Below are 17,602 nucleotides of genomic sequence, written 5' to 3'. Positions count from 1 at the left end.
AACTCATGACAGAATGCAAAAAATGCATGGTACAAACTTATGGTGAATTTTTATCAGTACAAAATGACTTAAAGCTAATATGGTGGTTGTGAGATGAAATGAAAAAGGCAGCAGATACATATGGCATATAAAGCTGTCCTCTTTTCCATTTCACTCCTCCACTCTTATCTTTAAATACACTCTCTTTATAGCCTAAACATGCCAATATAAGTAATATATAAGTACGCTAACATACTTTGCCTTTATATAACATGGTTTGGAAGGAGGGGAATTGGCATAAGCCTTCTTTCTCTTCTTTAAATGCTTCCACTTTCTTCTCTTTGTTAAACTCAGTCTTTTAAACAAACACAAGATGTGACTCTTTCTGGAATCTTCCATAGTTCATGGTACCCCACAATTCCAACCCCAGTTAGTGTTAAAATACTCTATTAGTTCTTGTAACATTCTTATAGCTCTAATAAAGCCCTTATTGCCATGCACTATAACTCTGATGCAAATCTGTTTACTACCTAGCTTTTGCACAGCTCTGTAAAGGGCTGCATTTTAAATTTCCATATCCAAAGTGCCTAGTATAGCATTGGGCTACATAGTAAATTCTCCTTACATTCCTGTGGGCTGTATGAATGAGTACATTTTGATTTTGCAATGAAAATTGCTTTTACCAAAAAAGAAAATATAATCTAATTTAAGACCATTTTCAAGCAATAGAAACATGAAAATATTTTGAAAGAGCCTACTAGAAATCCAAATATTTCTCTTCTATATAACTTATATATCTATAGCTATATAATATCCCTTATTACATATATATCCACAAAGAAAAAACAATTAAACAGCATGAAAGTCAAGTGATAAATCAATAATAATGAACATATGGCTTTGGCTGCCAAGAATGGGATAAACAGGACACGAACATACAACATGATGAATAATGTTAGCTGGAAATAAAGTCTCAATGCTAGTTGACAAAGAGTTTATTAGATAATCAGAATGAGGATTCAAATCTGGGAAGGAGTCTTATTCTGTGTGAACTGTTCCAATCAATACACTTTGAATTAGTTTACATAAGTTGGAACAGTAAGGCACTGACATAAAAATGAAATTATTCTGTAGATTAGGGGGCTTCTGGCTCTAAGTTTTTTTGACCTAAAGATATGTTGATGTTACTCATGGATGCAGAAGGAGGATTTAATCTCTTCCTTTCTAAAGAATGTACTTTGGAGATGCAAAGTCTGGGTATTCATTACTTAAGTCCATTATTTACATGTTCTTTTTATAGTTCTTTGGTCTTTAGTAAGGATTGAAAAGACTATATTAAAAAAAGAAACATCTATCTTTATCCTCAGGCAATAAGATTAAAAGAGAGAGAATAGCACACTGAGATATGAAATATAACAAAGGTATTATGAGTGAATTATGAAATAACTAGCGGGTAATATACCTGTTATGATATCTGAGGATTTGGAGATTGGGGAGAGAAGACAAGATTTCTATGCAGCAGATAAGAATCAAATTAAGCACTATTACAGTGGTAACAGCAGTGATTCTGGAAAAAATTCTTAGGTTCAAATTCCTAGGTCACATATCACCCATTAATTATGTGGTTAATGGCAAATTTTATCTGCCTCAGCTTACATTGGAGTTAGTAGTATATATAATGTGTTTTTAGTTAGGATTAATATAATCAATATAAGTATAGAGATTAGAATAGTTCCTGGCATATAACATCTCTATTACATATGATATAACTTACCTTTAAAAAATGGGAAGGTTGATCTTTTGTGTTAGAGAGTTTATGTGGAGAAAAGGTAGAAAATAAAATTGGAAAGTTATTTTGGCTTCTTAGTGAGGACCCAAACAATGTGGTATCTGCACCCAAGATTGAGATCAAACAAAGGTAAGGTGATTGCATGCCTTTGTTTTTCCTGGATAATTGTGATTTAGATATAGCCTTGGTATAATTATTAGGCATCTTTCATTTTCAAAAGTGTATTGCTTAGATAAAAGATAGCAAATAATTGATATTAGCCAAGAGGTAAAACCATACAAGTTGAAAAAGTCCTGATCCTGTTACACAGCAAATGAAGATTTGTTACTTTTTTAAAAGATTTATTTATTTTTATACAAGAACTGAGGTATAGGTCAGAGGCACGGAGGGTGAGAGAATTCACCAAAGTGGGGAGCAGAATAGGCAGACAGACCGAAAACACTGCTGAGGGGAGCAGCGGGCGAGACAGGAGAGGTCTGCTGTGCTATGTGGGTATCTCCCTGGCCAGCTGGGAATCAAACCTGTGCTGCAGAGGCTGCAGACAGCTTCATAGCACTGCGCTCAATGCGCTGCACCACCAGGGAGGTGTGTGGTTGCTTTTGGGTCAAAGAAGTTCAATTGAGAGGAGGAAAGAAAACCAAAACTACTCCCTTAAAATGAATGCTGGCAGTAGGAAGGCTTCTGCAGTTTGCTTTTATACATTGCCTTCAGATACACTTGGCATTTTTATATATGACCAGAACATATATACACACACATAGATAAACAGAACATATATGTATATATACACATATATGTATAAATACACATACAGTCAATTTTTATACTATATACAATCAGTCCAATCCCCCCACCTAAGAGTTTAATCCTTGGCATTGATAAGTCTAATCTGATTTTATTGCTGAAAGCAGAATTATATGGAGAAGTAAAAAGTGTCTCATTTCCTCTAGTATTGATATCACAAATTAGAGCTTAGTGTTTCATTCAGATGAGATTGTGGCTTTCATTAATCTCACACAAGACTGATGAATGAAAATTGTTTTGTTGTACTAGGCAGACTGCTCCTGCAGAGTAATTAATCCCAAATGAAGGGTTGGAACAACTGCCAATGAAAATGCCTTATATCTGCAGCTCAGCTGAGACTTACCAGCAAGGGCTTTACTGGCAGAGACTCCTGACTTTATGATTGCTCTCACATAGGGAGAGTGACAAATAGAGTCACTCACACTTGCTTTAATTAAATAGTCTCTGAAACAGGTGGCCAGTCAGGATGAAGGAGGTACAGAGGGCTTCTTCCATAAGAGCTTCTTAGGGTGAATGAATTTCACTGCAGAACAAGCTGCCCTAGGCAGAAAGGCTGCCTTAGTTTGTCTGGATGGAACAGGATTCACTGGGACTAGGAAACACAAACAACAGTTCTATACTAAGGAAGCAAAACAGGACTTGGATGTAATGATCAAGAAGAAAGGAAATCTATAAAACATTCACCTTAATATTTAGTTTTTCAATAATATGAGATCTGATGTGCAATGTAACTAGTGAACAGACATTTTAAGAGTCCAGCACATATTAAAAAAGATGAAATCCTGCGTTTTCAACAACATGGATGGATCTATAGAGGTCAGAGTGAGACGCAAACAATGTATTATTTCACTCATAGTTGGAAGATGAAGAAGCAAAAATAGAATGAGTGAATAAACCATAAGAACACTTAGATTGTATCTTAGAAGCAATATGATGGTGGTTGGGAATCAAGGGGAAAAGGGTGGGTAAATCAGGTAAAAGGGTTCAATTGTGTGGTGATGAATGGAAATTGGGCTTTTGGTGAGGAACATTAGATAGTAGATACAGATGTTGATTGCTAATGATGCAGCCCTGAAACCTACACAATATTATAAATCAACGTTACTTCAAAAAAAAATTCCAGTATAGCCAGCATTTATTTATCTAGTGGAGAGTGGTTTGGAATCAGTTGCAGCAACATGGATGGCACTGGAAGGGATCATGCTCAGCGAAATAAGCCAGAAAGAAAAAGAAAAATACCGGATGGTCTCACTCATAGTAGGAATCTAGAAAACTTAAATAAGGGACCAGGAAAATGAATAGCTATAAAAAGTAAAAATCAAAATCGACAAACAACTATGAACCAGAGACACTCTATGGGGGGTGGGGGGCAGGGAGGGAAGGTATTGGGGTCAAAATAAGGGGGTCGCAATTGTATGGGGAATATAAAATAAAATTTATAATTAAAAAAAGTAAAATTAGAATTAACTAATAAAAGGTCACCATTAAATGAAAAAAAAATATATATTTCTCCAAACTCACCCAAGTAGGTGTTTCCCTTGCCACACCGTCCCTGCCTTCACAAAGTGGTAAACTTAGGACCGAGACCTCAGAGAGGGAAGCAAGGATTCTGGCTCATGCATGGGGAGCATCGCTTGGTAATGCTTAACATCCACTAGAACTTTCCACAGGCTGCTGCTTCTTTCTGTGTTGCTGGCAGAGCGCATTCATTTCAGGACAGTGGACACACTGATAAATGGCTGGGGTGTGAGCGCTGAGCACAGTGAATATATTCCTTGACTGTCACCTTAAAGAGAACTCAATATTTCTATAACACATGCCTCTCCATTCAGTCAAGAAGGCTTTTTTTTTTTTTTAGATTTATTTATTTATTTATACAAGCACTGGGTGCAGTCAGAAGCACGGGAGGGTGAGAGAATTCACCAGAGCCAGAGCAGGGAGCAGAGCAGGCAGAAGGACCGAAGTACACTGCTGAGGGGAGCAGCGGGCGGCAGGAGAGGTCTGCGCGCCATGCAGGACCCTCCTCGGGTGGCCGGGGAGCAGCCGGGGAGCAGCCGGGAATCAAACGAGCGCTGCAGAGGTTGTGGGCAGCTTCTCAACCCAGCGCTCAACCGCTGCGCCACCGGAGAGGCCCTAGTCTAGAAGGCTTTTATTTCACAGCTTATGATGAATTAATGTGAGAACAAACTTGCTGCCTCTGCCACCTGCACATGACGCACACCTCACAGAGAATGCCAATTATGAAATGACTGATGAATATGTTGGGACAGAGCGTCATGTAAAAGCACACAGCAATGTCGTGTGTGGCAAACACACCAAGAGGAGATGGGCACTTAGAGAAGGTGCCCACATGGCATATGCAGATACCTACAGAGGAGGTTCTGCTTCACACACCAGCTCTGCAGCGCCTGGGAGTGAGTCCTCTTACCCAACTGAACAAATGCTGAAGGTTTATGTTTCCTTTTTCCCTCCCTCCCTATCTCCCTTCAGCCTTTCTTTGTTCCTTCCCTCTCTCTTCCTCTTCCATCCTGCTTTCCTCTTCTTTCTTCCTTTATTATTTTCTATAAAGTTTCTTAAATTTTTGGAAAATCAAATATGTTCACTCTTTCTCGTTTCCCATCCTGAGCCATCACACTAATGCTGATGAAAGCTTTATGAGAGTGCTCTTAATAGTTCTCCCTCTGGTTTTTCCTATAATCTTCCTTACGTAAGCAGAGGCCAATAAATAAATTATTCCCATTCCATTTGCTTTGAGGTTATTCATTTCTGTAATAATTTCCCTTTAAATCTCTATCCTGGAAGATTAGTGCCAGTGAACTACCTACATAGGCTTCATTTGGATGCAGATCCCTATTTTACCCATTTCTAGCTTTTCCTATTTTCTCTAAGGATCTAAATTTGGGAACTAAGAACAGATTCAGTCTTCTGGCTTGGAAGACTCACACAGGAAATAGGACAATTGGTAATTTTCTTGTTAGAATTAGTGGACAGATGAGCCTCCCCTGGTGGCGCAGCAGTTGGGCGCTGGGTTATGAGGCTGCCCGCAGCCTCTGCAGTGCCAGTTCGATCCCCGGCCACCGGCGAGGGTCCCACAAAAAAGAAAAAAAAAGAAAAAAAAAAGAATTAGTGGACAGGGCAGCTTGTACAGCTTGTACAAAGGAGATAGTGTAGCTACACACAGATATAGGCACTCAAAGCACCTCTACGCAGGCCGTTGACTAGTTTATATTTGGCAAGATTCAAACAATACATGGTTTTATTTCTTCAACTCGCTGTCCTTAAACGTTACCCAATCTTTTTTTTTAATTTCATCGACATCTCAGACAAATTCCATGATTCCAAACTCTTCTAGTCCTAAAACATTCTTCCTCTTCTCCCACTCAAGGAATTTCCCCCCTGCCATTGCTGTTTTAACCTGGGGCTGGAAAGATGTGGAGAGATGAGTGGGTGTGATCTGCTCCTAGAACATGCCATCTGCCAGCCTCCCTCTATTCCCTCCCCCTACCTGGTTCCTTTCTTTGGCTCTCAGCCTCTGCTACAGGAGAAGAATGATTGGAAGTGACAAGATTTCTCTTTTATCTCTTGGCTGATACTGCTTGCCTGCCCTACATGTCTCTCTCTTAAGTGTCCCTAAGATATGTGGGGCCAGGACATGAGGACAGATGGAGACCCAGGTACCCTATGTCTAAATATTTAGAAGTTATATAAAAAGCTGAAAATGTATTAAATGTCTCCTAGATACTCATCTTGAAAGACATATATATATATTCATAATGACTTTTAAAGTCAGATTGAAAATTAGAACTCCTGAACACCTTGCAATTTTGATATTAACGTGGTAATAGGGGATGGGTATGCCTCCTCCTCACTGGTGTCCCAAAACTTACCATCTTTGTTTTTCCTGGATGTTTCACACAGATAGTGGCCTGGTATATTTGTGTGTAGTTGCTATAATTTACATGTTCAAACTGGTTTCCTCCTGTCTCCTGCTGTATACAACCACCCCTTGGCTACTCCTTGGGTATAGAGGTTGTGCTCCTCTGGAGAGTGGACCCAGGGAAGAAATCTGAGTAGGCTCTGGAAGCAAGCTTAAGATCATTTGGTAGAAGAATTCTAGAGTACTCAGTATGAGCTTGAAGAGGGAGCAGGCTTCAGATAGTATTTCACTTTGCCCCTCATCTTACAGGGATGGGTATGGCTGTAGGAGGGCAAGTATGGAGTCCTCTAGAGAAGAGGCTAAAAACTACCTACTCTAATGATGCTTTGCACTCTGCATCTTCCACTGACATAAGGTAGGGGAGGATGGGGCTCTGGGGGTGGAAGTGGAGTGGGAAGGTTGTTGAAGGATACTAGAACCCATTTATTTGCTTCTTAAGAAATCCAGGAGGAATTGTCACTTTCAATTATTAAGTCATATATGCTATTGCATTCTCAACTTTTAGTCTCAGTAGCCCACTCTAGGAAATCCCTTGATATCTTAATATGCAACAAAATCTCTTTCCTATTAGAGTGACTTGCCAATTAAAAAGAAAAGGGACTATTTAGCTAAATATTTACCTTGATCTTTGCTTTTTGTGTATAGAAGCCTTCTTTTACTTCACAGTGATAGAAATAGCATAATTGCAATTTGGCTTAAAAATATGTTCTGGCAGCATGTAAAACACCAATTTAATCTCTTCTCTTCTTTGCCTTGCATTATGCTTATATTCCTCCATCTGTCACTAGGCAATGCATATATATATATATATATATATATATATATATATATATACTCATATATATATATACACACAGTATTTCTACAAACACTGATTCCTTAAAAATATACAAAATGCTGCAACATTTTTCCCCCTCAGATATATTAATAGATATTGCTCATTTAATACGTGTCATTTCATGGGCAACAGTAAAGGTGTTCTCCCTTCATTCTCTCTCACTTGCAAAAACATTTCAGAATGCTAGTGGATGAACATGAAGCTATTATGAGGATAGCCTTAAACTTACACTATTTTATATTAAAAGGTAAATCACTTAGAACATCATTGCTATTATCAGTAGCAAATTACCTGCTACAAATTGCACAACTGATTGTGATACAAAAGTTAACAATTCCCTAGATGATGTAATGTAAAAAAAGTAATAGACATCAGGATGTTATAACCAAGAGAGTGCATCTGATTTCTTAGATGCATCCTTATTTATGAAATGTCTAAGATAGATAAATCAGGTCCTATAATTCATTTTCAAATGCAATAAGATGATAAGAATTATGAAATAAACATGTATAATGTATGCATATGTGTGTAATGTAAAAGAAATAATGATTTCAGAATTGGTGATTGTACTAATAGCACACATTTACCTTTAAAACAATCCTGTGGTAGGGCCTCCCTGGTGACCGAGGGGTTATCATGGCTATAGCCTGATTCTGATCCCTGGCCAGGGAGCTAACCCACATATGGCACAGCAGACCTCTCCTGTCTCACCCACTGCTCCCCTTAGCAGTGTACTTGAGTAAATCTAGTAGTTCTGCTTCCCACTCTGTCTCTAATGAATCCTTTCCCCCACCTCCACACCTCTGACCTACACCTGAGTTCTTCTATGCAAAAAAAAAAAAAAAAAAAAAAAAAAGTAAAAATACCCAAGTCTGTGGAAGAGGTAAAGTTAATTCCATGTTATATATAACAACAACAACAAAAAAAACAGAGGCTCAGATAACTTATAAAATCTGCCCAAGTTTATACATTTAAGAAGCAGTGAATTGGTATAGCAACTATGGAATCCAGAAAAAGGCTCTTCAAGCAATTACAACTGGAACTACCATCGGTTCAGCAATCCTACTTCTAGGTATATATCCAAAGGAAACAAGATCATTATCTCAGCCATCTTTGTGCCAGGGTTAATGAGGTTGGAAAGGGAGGGCAAGATGGAGAAAAAAGTGCTGCCTATGACAGAAAAAAAAGTAGCGGAGAAGGGGTTGTACTGAAGGACAACTAATTCATTTAATCCCAGAGCCATTTTTACTTCCTTCGAAGTTCAGATCCTAAAACTGAGTTAGACACTTTTGGAAGTAAATGAGCACGAACTTTAATATAGAAGACCTTAGGCTAGAAATTCAGACAACTGAGTCACTCATCACTTCATTAAACACTGCCATGGGCTAAACTGCTTTGACTGAACATTTCGAGTGTCCTTGACAGAAAAGTTTTATTTTAAATGGTTCTATTGTTGTCTTTCCATCTGAAGATGCTCAATTGATATTTTTAGTTCTAGCTGCCACATTGCTTTTTGTGAACAAAAAGCATGGCTTTTTGTGACTTAGCATGGCAGAACTCTATGCTAGAATGTCAGAAACTAAAAAAAAAAGTACAATTAGATCTAGGTGCTAGTTAATCTTATTTTGATGTTCCTCTCATTATGAGTTTTTTTGAGCAGAACTCTGATAAAAATGCTCAGTGTTCACTGGAATGTTAGCTCTAGAGGGATAGAAGGTTTTTTTTTTTTTGGGGGGGGGGTCTGCTTTATTCACTGCTATAGCACTAGTTCATAGAACAATGCCTGGCAGATGCACCATCAATATTTTGAAATAAATACAATTAAGTTGGTATCACTAATTCATGCTTTTAAAATTTGAATTTGAGACTGGGATTAAAAAAATTTTTTTTGTAGTGACTAAAAGAAAATAGACACTTTTTGTTGTTGTTGTTAGTCTAATGGGTGAATGTGTTCTGCTGTGCAATTAGGTTTCAGAACCAACTAACATTACACATATTTTATGTTGGGTTGTTTTGCAAAGATTGATTGCCAGTTATTCCTGATGTGTTGTTAGTTGAAGATCATTTTTGACACTGAAACCTCCAGCTAATTGCTCTCTACTTGGAACGAATAGCTAAGCTTATGGTTGAAGATGGTTTTAATTGTTCAATTTTTAAATTGCGCTTCAGGATTTTCTCCTAACTTTATTGAGGTATCATTGAGAAATATTATCATTTCCATCATATTTTCTTCACAAAAAGAAGAAAATAAGACAGTGTAAGTACCTGCAACTGACTCACTGTTAGCTCAGTGGGAGGTTTTAATTAGGAACTCCACTTACAGAAAGAGGGCAAAAATGGGAAGGAGATGATAGTCTCATCTGTTGACAATCATAGGGATTGAAAAACTTCCTAAAGAAGCTTGCTTATTTGCTCTTGATGGGGCACAAATTTGCCAATTTTGTCTTATGGCAAAACCAATGAGAGACTAGGTTTCAGTGATTTGTCATCTAGGTCATGTGGTGGTGCCCATTGGGCAATTTGTGTATGCAGTTTGTCATTGACTGAAACATTATTAAGCAATGATGGTTGTCCTTTTAGTTAGAGCTATAGGAGTGGGAATAAAAGAAAGACTTAGGCTTGAAATATAGAGAATTGATAGGACTACTAGCCTTATAGAATATGGAGAGTGATAAGGGAAAACTCTGGAGGTATCAGAATGAGTCCCAGATTCAGGCAACTGATTGAATAGTTTTAGTGGCAAGTGTAAGTTACATTCAGGCATTCTGAATTCAAAGCAGGAAGGGTATATCCCAGTGGAGATGGTACATAGATAGCTGGACATCCAAGTTGGACAGGATTTCTGAGCTTAGGATATATCTTTAGGAGTTCGTTTGCCTTTAGTTAGCTATTGAAATTTTGGATGAGGTCATTCACACAGAAGGAGGTAGCCAGAGGACTAGCTGAGAACACATGAGAGCCAGAATACTTAGGGAAAGAATGACCCTAGTTGAACATGGAGAACAGTCAGAAGTATAGGAGAAAATAATACCTACCGTATTATAGTGTAGTGGCAGCAAGGCACAGAGCAGGATGTCTATGATCCAGGCAGTTGGGTAAAGGAGAGTCCTGGAACCCTTGGTGTTTTTTCAGGCTTTTGTTGAGCTTTTACCACACACGAGGCAGGCAGGAGTGCTGAATGGCCAGTGGGCTGGCAGGTCTTCCAGACCCCAGCGAATCTTCACTCTCTCTGGGCTCTCTGGCGTTCTCTCTTGATCTCTGCTTTCTTCTCCTCTGCTCTCGTTCTGCTGTGACACCGCCCTTATAAGCCAAGTCTTAGCCCAGGTGCACCCATCTACGCATGCCCACACCCTACTCCAGGTGCCCACCATCAGGCATGCAAATAGGACTGCGGGGATCCATCATTCATGCTAATGGCGGGAGAGTGGAAAAACCTGATAATTTTTCACTTACCCTACATGTAGCTTATGAGAATTATAGAGGCAATAAATATATTCATCTGACATAATGTCTGGAACATTATGCTGGAACATAAAATTTATGAAAAATATTTTTTCTTTTTCTAATGTTGATGGAAGTACTGATGAAATCACTTAAGATAAAATCTACTTAATGGGGCTTACTATTTCATTCAATAATTTAATCAAATCTCTTTCCTAATGGCTGAAGCTTCAAAATCCAATAATCGGCTCCAGTAGCAAATTTGGGATCAAACCAAGGAGTGTATGATAAAGAACATTTCCAGGACTTATCTTATTTTCTTCCTTTTGATATCACTGTGATCTATTTTGTTTGAAAACACCTGCACTTACTTATTTGAATATACAATTAGTATGAAGTGTCAAACTTCTTCACAAACTTATATTGGTCATCCCAAATTATGCAGTGTATACTTGGATATACTTGAAAATGTATGACTTTGAAAGTTCTAAGCATTATTAATCACATCTGCTCCTGCAAGCTTTATGTGCAACAATTTAGTTGCTTTCATTAAAGCAACCTAATTTGAGGGTCATTTCAGAAAAGATGAGAAGGAATCATTTTCTGGCTTTTGAAATCTTAGTCATTCTCTTTGAAGCTGAACTGAAACATTAGGTAGATTCCATTGGGGAGCACAAAGATTTCAAACATTTTCATTTGTATTTCCCTTTTCATATAACACAGAATGCCTCCTTTACTTGGTCATCCTTAGTGTCTAGCATTTAGATCAATTTCTAAGGCATTTTGATAATTGGAGGCAAAACACATTGCAAGGTAAGAGGTAGAAAATAGTAGGAAAGAAAAACGAAGTACTAAGCTGATGAAGAGCAGGCAAATATTTCTTTAAGGCACTTGCTTCCTTGTAGTACTTTTTCTATCTTTTTTTTTTTAAGATTTATTTATTTATGTATACAGACTGACTGAAATACACTGCTGAGGGGAGCAGTGGGTGAGAGAGGGACATAAGGGTTAAAACTGAGTGTCTGGGGAGAAGGAAAGAATGAAGGATTTGCCTGAGGCTGGACCAATTTTCTCAACTTCTGAGTTTCACTGGCTTTGTTGCTCGCAGTTTCAGTCTATTCTGGGAATTCCACAGAGACTGAGATCATTTCTCTTCATCACACTGGAATTTATGAAAACATGAAACTGAGATGAGATGCAGGTATTTAACCTCTAAAGTAGATTCTTATCACATCCAAAGCCACCAAAAGAGATTGACTACACTGAGCTGATTATTCAGACATTTTCTTTGATGTAGAAAATCAAAGAAGATTTTAATCTTTTGTTGTTAGATAATTATTCATGATATGTATACATAGGGGAAAATGAAGAAAAAGGACACCTGTCCCTTTAAGAAGGAACACCAGGGTTTTAGTAAGGGAGGATGAAGGGCGTGATGAAAATGGTCAAAGTTGGACTAAGCATTTGTCTCTTTTTCTCCTGGTTTTGCATCTTGAATCTTTCATTGGATGAGAGGAAAATATATTTTTTTAATGTCTCCATTTGTGGGATGTTTCTGATTCATTTGCTGCTTATCTTTTCCCTGATTTCGACACATCACTTGGAATGGATGCTTCTGAATAGAGTGATTTGGCATTTGCCTCACTATCAGATTTATCTGCAGAAAGGAGCAGAATTTCAAATGCCAATAATGTTTGTGATGATTTCTATAGAAACCAGAGTATTTATATTGGAAGAGAGATTTGTTTAATAGGAAAGGGATTTCTATTAGGTCCTCGTTCCTCTTCTCCCAGCTGTGTGACTGTGTGACAGCAGGTGTGCTTGTAAAGTTTTATAATTTACAATATGTCTTCAGGTGTATTTGCACATTATTTTATAAATTTTTTAGGAGATAGAGTAACGATATTCCTATATTAGTCTGTGAAAGTAAACTGATTTTCCCAAATTCAAGCAGCTACTAAGTGCCAAAACAAATAGTCAATTTTTTTTCTCTTACTGCAACATGTTGCTTCCCTAAAAGAGTTTGATTTAAACTATGAAACTGAGTTTCAATTTCCTTTCATATCAAGTGGGCATATGGAAGAATTACAAACTCATCTAAAGGGGCAACATAGGCATAAGTGAAATTGCTCAGAAATAAGAAATGGTATGGGGGCCTCCCTGGTGATGTGAGGGGTTAAGACGCAGCACAGTGAAGGTATCCACAGCTTCTGTAGTGTGAGTCAGTGTGAGTTCGATCCCCAGCCAGCCAGGGAGCTACCCACATGGCGCAGCAGACCTCTTTTTTATTGCCCGCTGCTCCCCTCAGCAGTGTGTTTCAGTAGATCTGCCTGTTCTGCTCCCCACTCTGTTTCTGGTGAATCCTCTCACCCCCTGCATCTCTGGCCTGTACCCCAGCTCTTGTATGCATAAATAAATAAATCTTAAAAAAAAAGAAATGGTATTAAATGTGGCATTGGAGATGTGTACCATGGGGGTAGAGATTGCCAAGCTCCACTTACTGTTTTGTGCAAGAATGCAACAAAGCTAGTGTTACCAGATATTCTGCTTTTTGGAGAGAAGACAAGACTTTCAGATGAAATATCCATGTACTTTGTTAATGCTGTACTGACAGCACAACTGATTCCTTTCTCGGGTCTCCAAGGGATTCATCCTTCATTTCTGTTAACTCAGTTGTGCTGTCAAAGTCAACATTGTTTCAGTCTAAATTTCTGGAAAAAACATTTTATTTTGGTATGGATGATTTATTAAGCTCATTTACTCTTCAGTTCATGTCTAGGCCAATTCAGTAATTAATTTGGACAAATAGATAATTCCTAAGGAAGAGAACAAATTCATTCATTGATCGTTATCTTGGAGCATGACAAACTCAAAAAACACTCTCTGTGGAAATCCTTGCATGCAAAGATTGTGCTTATGGATTTCTTTCATGCCAGCAGGGTGGCATCTGAACTCACAAAGGAGGGAAGGATTTTTATGACATCTAGTAAGTATGCTTCACCCTAGTCACACATGCAAACCTGTCTGCTATTTATAATTATTGTTCCTGGCACCCAGGCTGACCCATTGTCTATTGATCAGGAAATCTGCATCTATCCTCAGTTTTTCTTCTGACATGCTGGATAGCTCTGCCTTAATCACTTCACCTTCTTTTTAGCTAGGGAAGAAAAGATGTCTACACTCTGCCATCTCAAAGGAACCTTTTCAGACTGAAAAAGAAAATTAAAAATGCCCCTCTAATGATGTTTATCATATTTTTAAACATTGGAGAATAATTTAGCAAAGAAGCAAATCTCTACATCACAGATATTATCTCATGGGCTGTGAGTTAGGTAGTGGATAGTAGGCTGGGGAGGAACAACAGTGGTTCAGGAGCTTAGTGAGAGCACAGGGCTTACAGAAGGGGTGTATCTGGTTTCCAATTTTCTAACTTTATTGAATTGTAACTCTGTTATTCTTGTCTAGGACATTGTGCTCCCTAACCTGGATTTCTAGATCTGTAAATAAAGACAGTAACACCATGTAAATTATTATGTGTATTAAATGAATGTGAAGTTATTGGCATTATGTCTGCCATTGACATCCAAAATTATTGCTTTTTCTGTTTTAATTTGTTTGAGATCAGAATTCCTCTAGTGGCCCCTAGTTTCTTTTTTTTTTTTTTTTTTTTTTTTTTTTTTTTAAATTTTTTTTTTTTAATAGAGGCATGCTTTATTTATTTGTTTGCTGGTTTGTTTGCTTGTTTTGTTTATACATGCACTGGGTACAGTCAGAAGTGCGGGAGGGAGGGTGAGAGAATTCACCAGAGCCAGAGCGGGGAGCAGAGCAGGCAGAAGGACCGAAGTACACTGCTGAGGGGAGCAGCGGGCGGCAGGAGAGGTCTGCGCGCCATGTGGGACCCTCCTCCGTTGGCCGGGGAGCAGCCGGGGATTGAACCGGCGCCGCAGAGGCCGCGCGCAGTTTCGCAACCCAGCGCTCAACCGCTGCGCCACCGGGGAGGCCCGGCCCCTAGTTTCTTGATAATTTGGGGACATACTAGGAAAAGACAAGGAGGCCTATTTCAGGAGGTCTTTTTAAACCAGTGCCAGACAAATGGCAATAACCCGCTGGATTTGCTCCAGCCCGAGTTGCTGGATTTGCTCTGAGCTGATTGCCTGTAGGGAATGGGGTTGAGGTGGGATGGGAACTAATTCTTGACCTGAATTCCAAAGGCAGTTTCAGTGAGTATGTGGATTTCAGAATTGTCCCCAAAGACTAGGTGACTAAAGTACTTACTATTTCATGATGGCTAGTGCAGTCTGAGTATGTATTGATAGTTACTGCATTAGTAACCGTTAGTCTTATTCACAGAAATTTCTATCCCTTGCTAACACATCTATATTTGCTGCAGGTAGTTGTGAGACTTCTGGGCATCCCTAAGATTCATCTTTTTAATCAATGGAAAGGAAGAAAGAGCCTGTTTTTAACATTTAGGTCACTTCTCTCAGAACAAGCTGGCTGTAAATCCTAGTGGCTTCTCAGCACTCTCTTAGATACTTCCATCCTTCATTACACTATTCCCATGGCAACCCTCAGGAAGGGAGAAGAGTGACAGCTAACCATTGAGCGACTATTTTTAGATTTCTGGCCAGATGCTTGACAAATCCGTTGAAGGAAACAAATTGAAGCACATGTAGAAGAGGATTTTTTTTTTTTTGGCCATAGATGATAGTTAAAATTCACATTATAAAACTGGAAAAGATTTTGAAAAATAACTCAACCTCTAGGAAGATCTACTTCCAAATCATGCCTTACAATAGTACAATAAAACTTTTAAAAAATAGCCTATTCTAACAGGTTACCATATTTCCTACCCCAAGTTTATCCTGTATTCAATTTCAAATCTCAGGCAAGGAAGTTGCGAATGACACAGTATGACTGTCCAAGTAGTAGATGACACAAACCCAGAGCACATCATTCATCCGGACTCTATGGCTAGTGCCACTTCCTAGGTTTGTGCAGTGCACATTCTGTGCAACTATCTGCATTGGACTCTTCACTGATCTTTTAAAAATGTAAACTCCTCTTATCTTACTTGAAAACATTCAGGTATTTTCCATTTCTTTTAGATAAAGGGTCTTATATCCATGAAGTGACTATAAAGTGCAATGTAAAAGTGATCTTATATACTGGTCCAAAATCATTTGGTATTATTATAATTCCTCCCTTTAATGTGTTTCAAGAAAGATCTTCTTTCAGAGTCTTTTTTTTTTTTAAACACTCTTTCTTTTTTTAAGATTTATTTTATTTATTTTATACAAGAACCGGGGTACAGGCCAGATGTGCGGGAAGGTGAGAGGATTCACCAGAGACAGAACGGGGAACAGAACAGGCAGACTGACGAAATACACTGCTGAGGGGAGCAACGGCGCGACAGGAGAGGCCTGCTGCTCCTCTCTGGTGGGCCAGGATTGAACCGGCGCTGCAGAGGCTGTGGACAGCCTCATAGCACGGTGCTCAACTGCCTGCGCTACCAGGGGAGGCCCTTCTTTCAGTCTTAAACATGCATTCTCCCTTCGAACTCAAGATTGTTTGATTTGCCTTTCACATTCCACGCTTTCTACCCAGTTAATTTTTATTTTTCTAACTCCTTCTATATCTATCCAATCTGAGTTCAAATGTCAGAAACACTTTCTCAAACTCAATAATAGGCAAAGACTGTCCTATAATTGCCTCTCCTAATATCTTTTACATTTCCTTTGTAACACTTAACAATTTCTAATTGTATTTATTTATGTTAACTTTTTGGTTTATTTTATTATGTTAAATTATGAACTCTATGTTGTTAACGAATTATATTATTTTTCACCATATATACCTAGTGTACCATGTTTGGCAAAGAAATTATTCTAATGACTGAGTGTATGCCTAACAGTTATTTTAAAAAGACATAAGCTCAGTTTTCTGTCAAATCAAGCTGCCTATTGATCTCATCAGGTCTCCTCAAAATGTAACATGCTTCCAGATTCCCCAGATTATCTGTTAAATAACACAGATTCTGATTCGGTGGAGATGGATGAGGTCATGACTCTGCATTTCCAAACAGTGTGTAAGCCCTAGAACATGGTTACACACTAGAATCCCCGAACATGGTTACACACCAGAATACCCCAGTTCTGGTGATTCTGATTTAATTGGTATGGACTTGACATGGGCTTTGAGGATTTTTAAAACTTGTCCATTTTACTGTAATATCCAAAACTCTTTGAGAGCCTATGATTCTAGCAAAAACTCAGCAACAGGTAAAGGGATATTTCATTAGTCTTTGACAACAGCCAAATAGCCACTTGTTTGGGATCCATCTCATCATTATTTAAAAAATGCAAGACTCTTAGAGACAACAGAAAAGTGACACCAAATTGGTTGTATGAGCAGAGAGTGAGTTGATTAATGTGGCAGTAATATGGTCCAATCTTAAACTTTCCCAGTTTTGCATGTAGCCAGAGGGACAATGCATATTTACACAAATATAATCAGAAAAAAGAGAACTTCCCTGATTTTCTAAGAACTGAAACATTACTGTGAGCTTGAGTCTTTGCTAGCCCTTAATTATAAACAAGAATAAGGGTTGTAGGTTATTGGGCGTTGGGTGGTCCTCTTAGAACCAACGCTCTTCTTATCTAACATAGTAACAATTCCCCTTTCTTGTCACTGCCTAATTTTTACCACTGACTTATTTTTGTGTTTTTAATCTTAAAAATTCCATGATTGTGGAATGTAAGTTTTTGCTCTGTTTAACTTAGTTTGGTACTATTACAGGGCAACCCTAAAAGGA

The 17,602-nt window shown here is 38.4% G+C and overlaps 1 protein-coding gene across 1 annotated transcript in view; it reads left to right on the top strand.

The window, feature by feature from the left end:
* Positions 1 to 17,602, top strand: part of GRXCR1 (glutaredoxin and cysteine rich domain containing 1) — a gene marked incomplete at both ends in the record, with an annotated part of 73,398 nt that overhangs the window by 18,359 nt on the left and 37,437 nt on the right. The gene's annotated exons all lie outside the window — the stretch shown is intronic.

This window comes from Talpa europaea (genome assembly GCF_964194135.1).
Source record: "Talpa europaea genome assembly, chromosome: 5".
Lineage (NCBI taxonomy): Eukaryota > Metazoa > Chordata > Mammalia > Eulipotyphla > Talpidae > Talpa > Talpa europaea.
The sequence above is the reverse complement of the archived record's forward strand: the minus strand, read 5'-3'. Positions and strand labels throughout refer to the sequence as shown.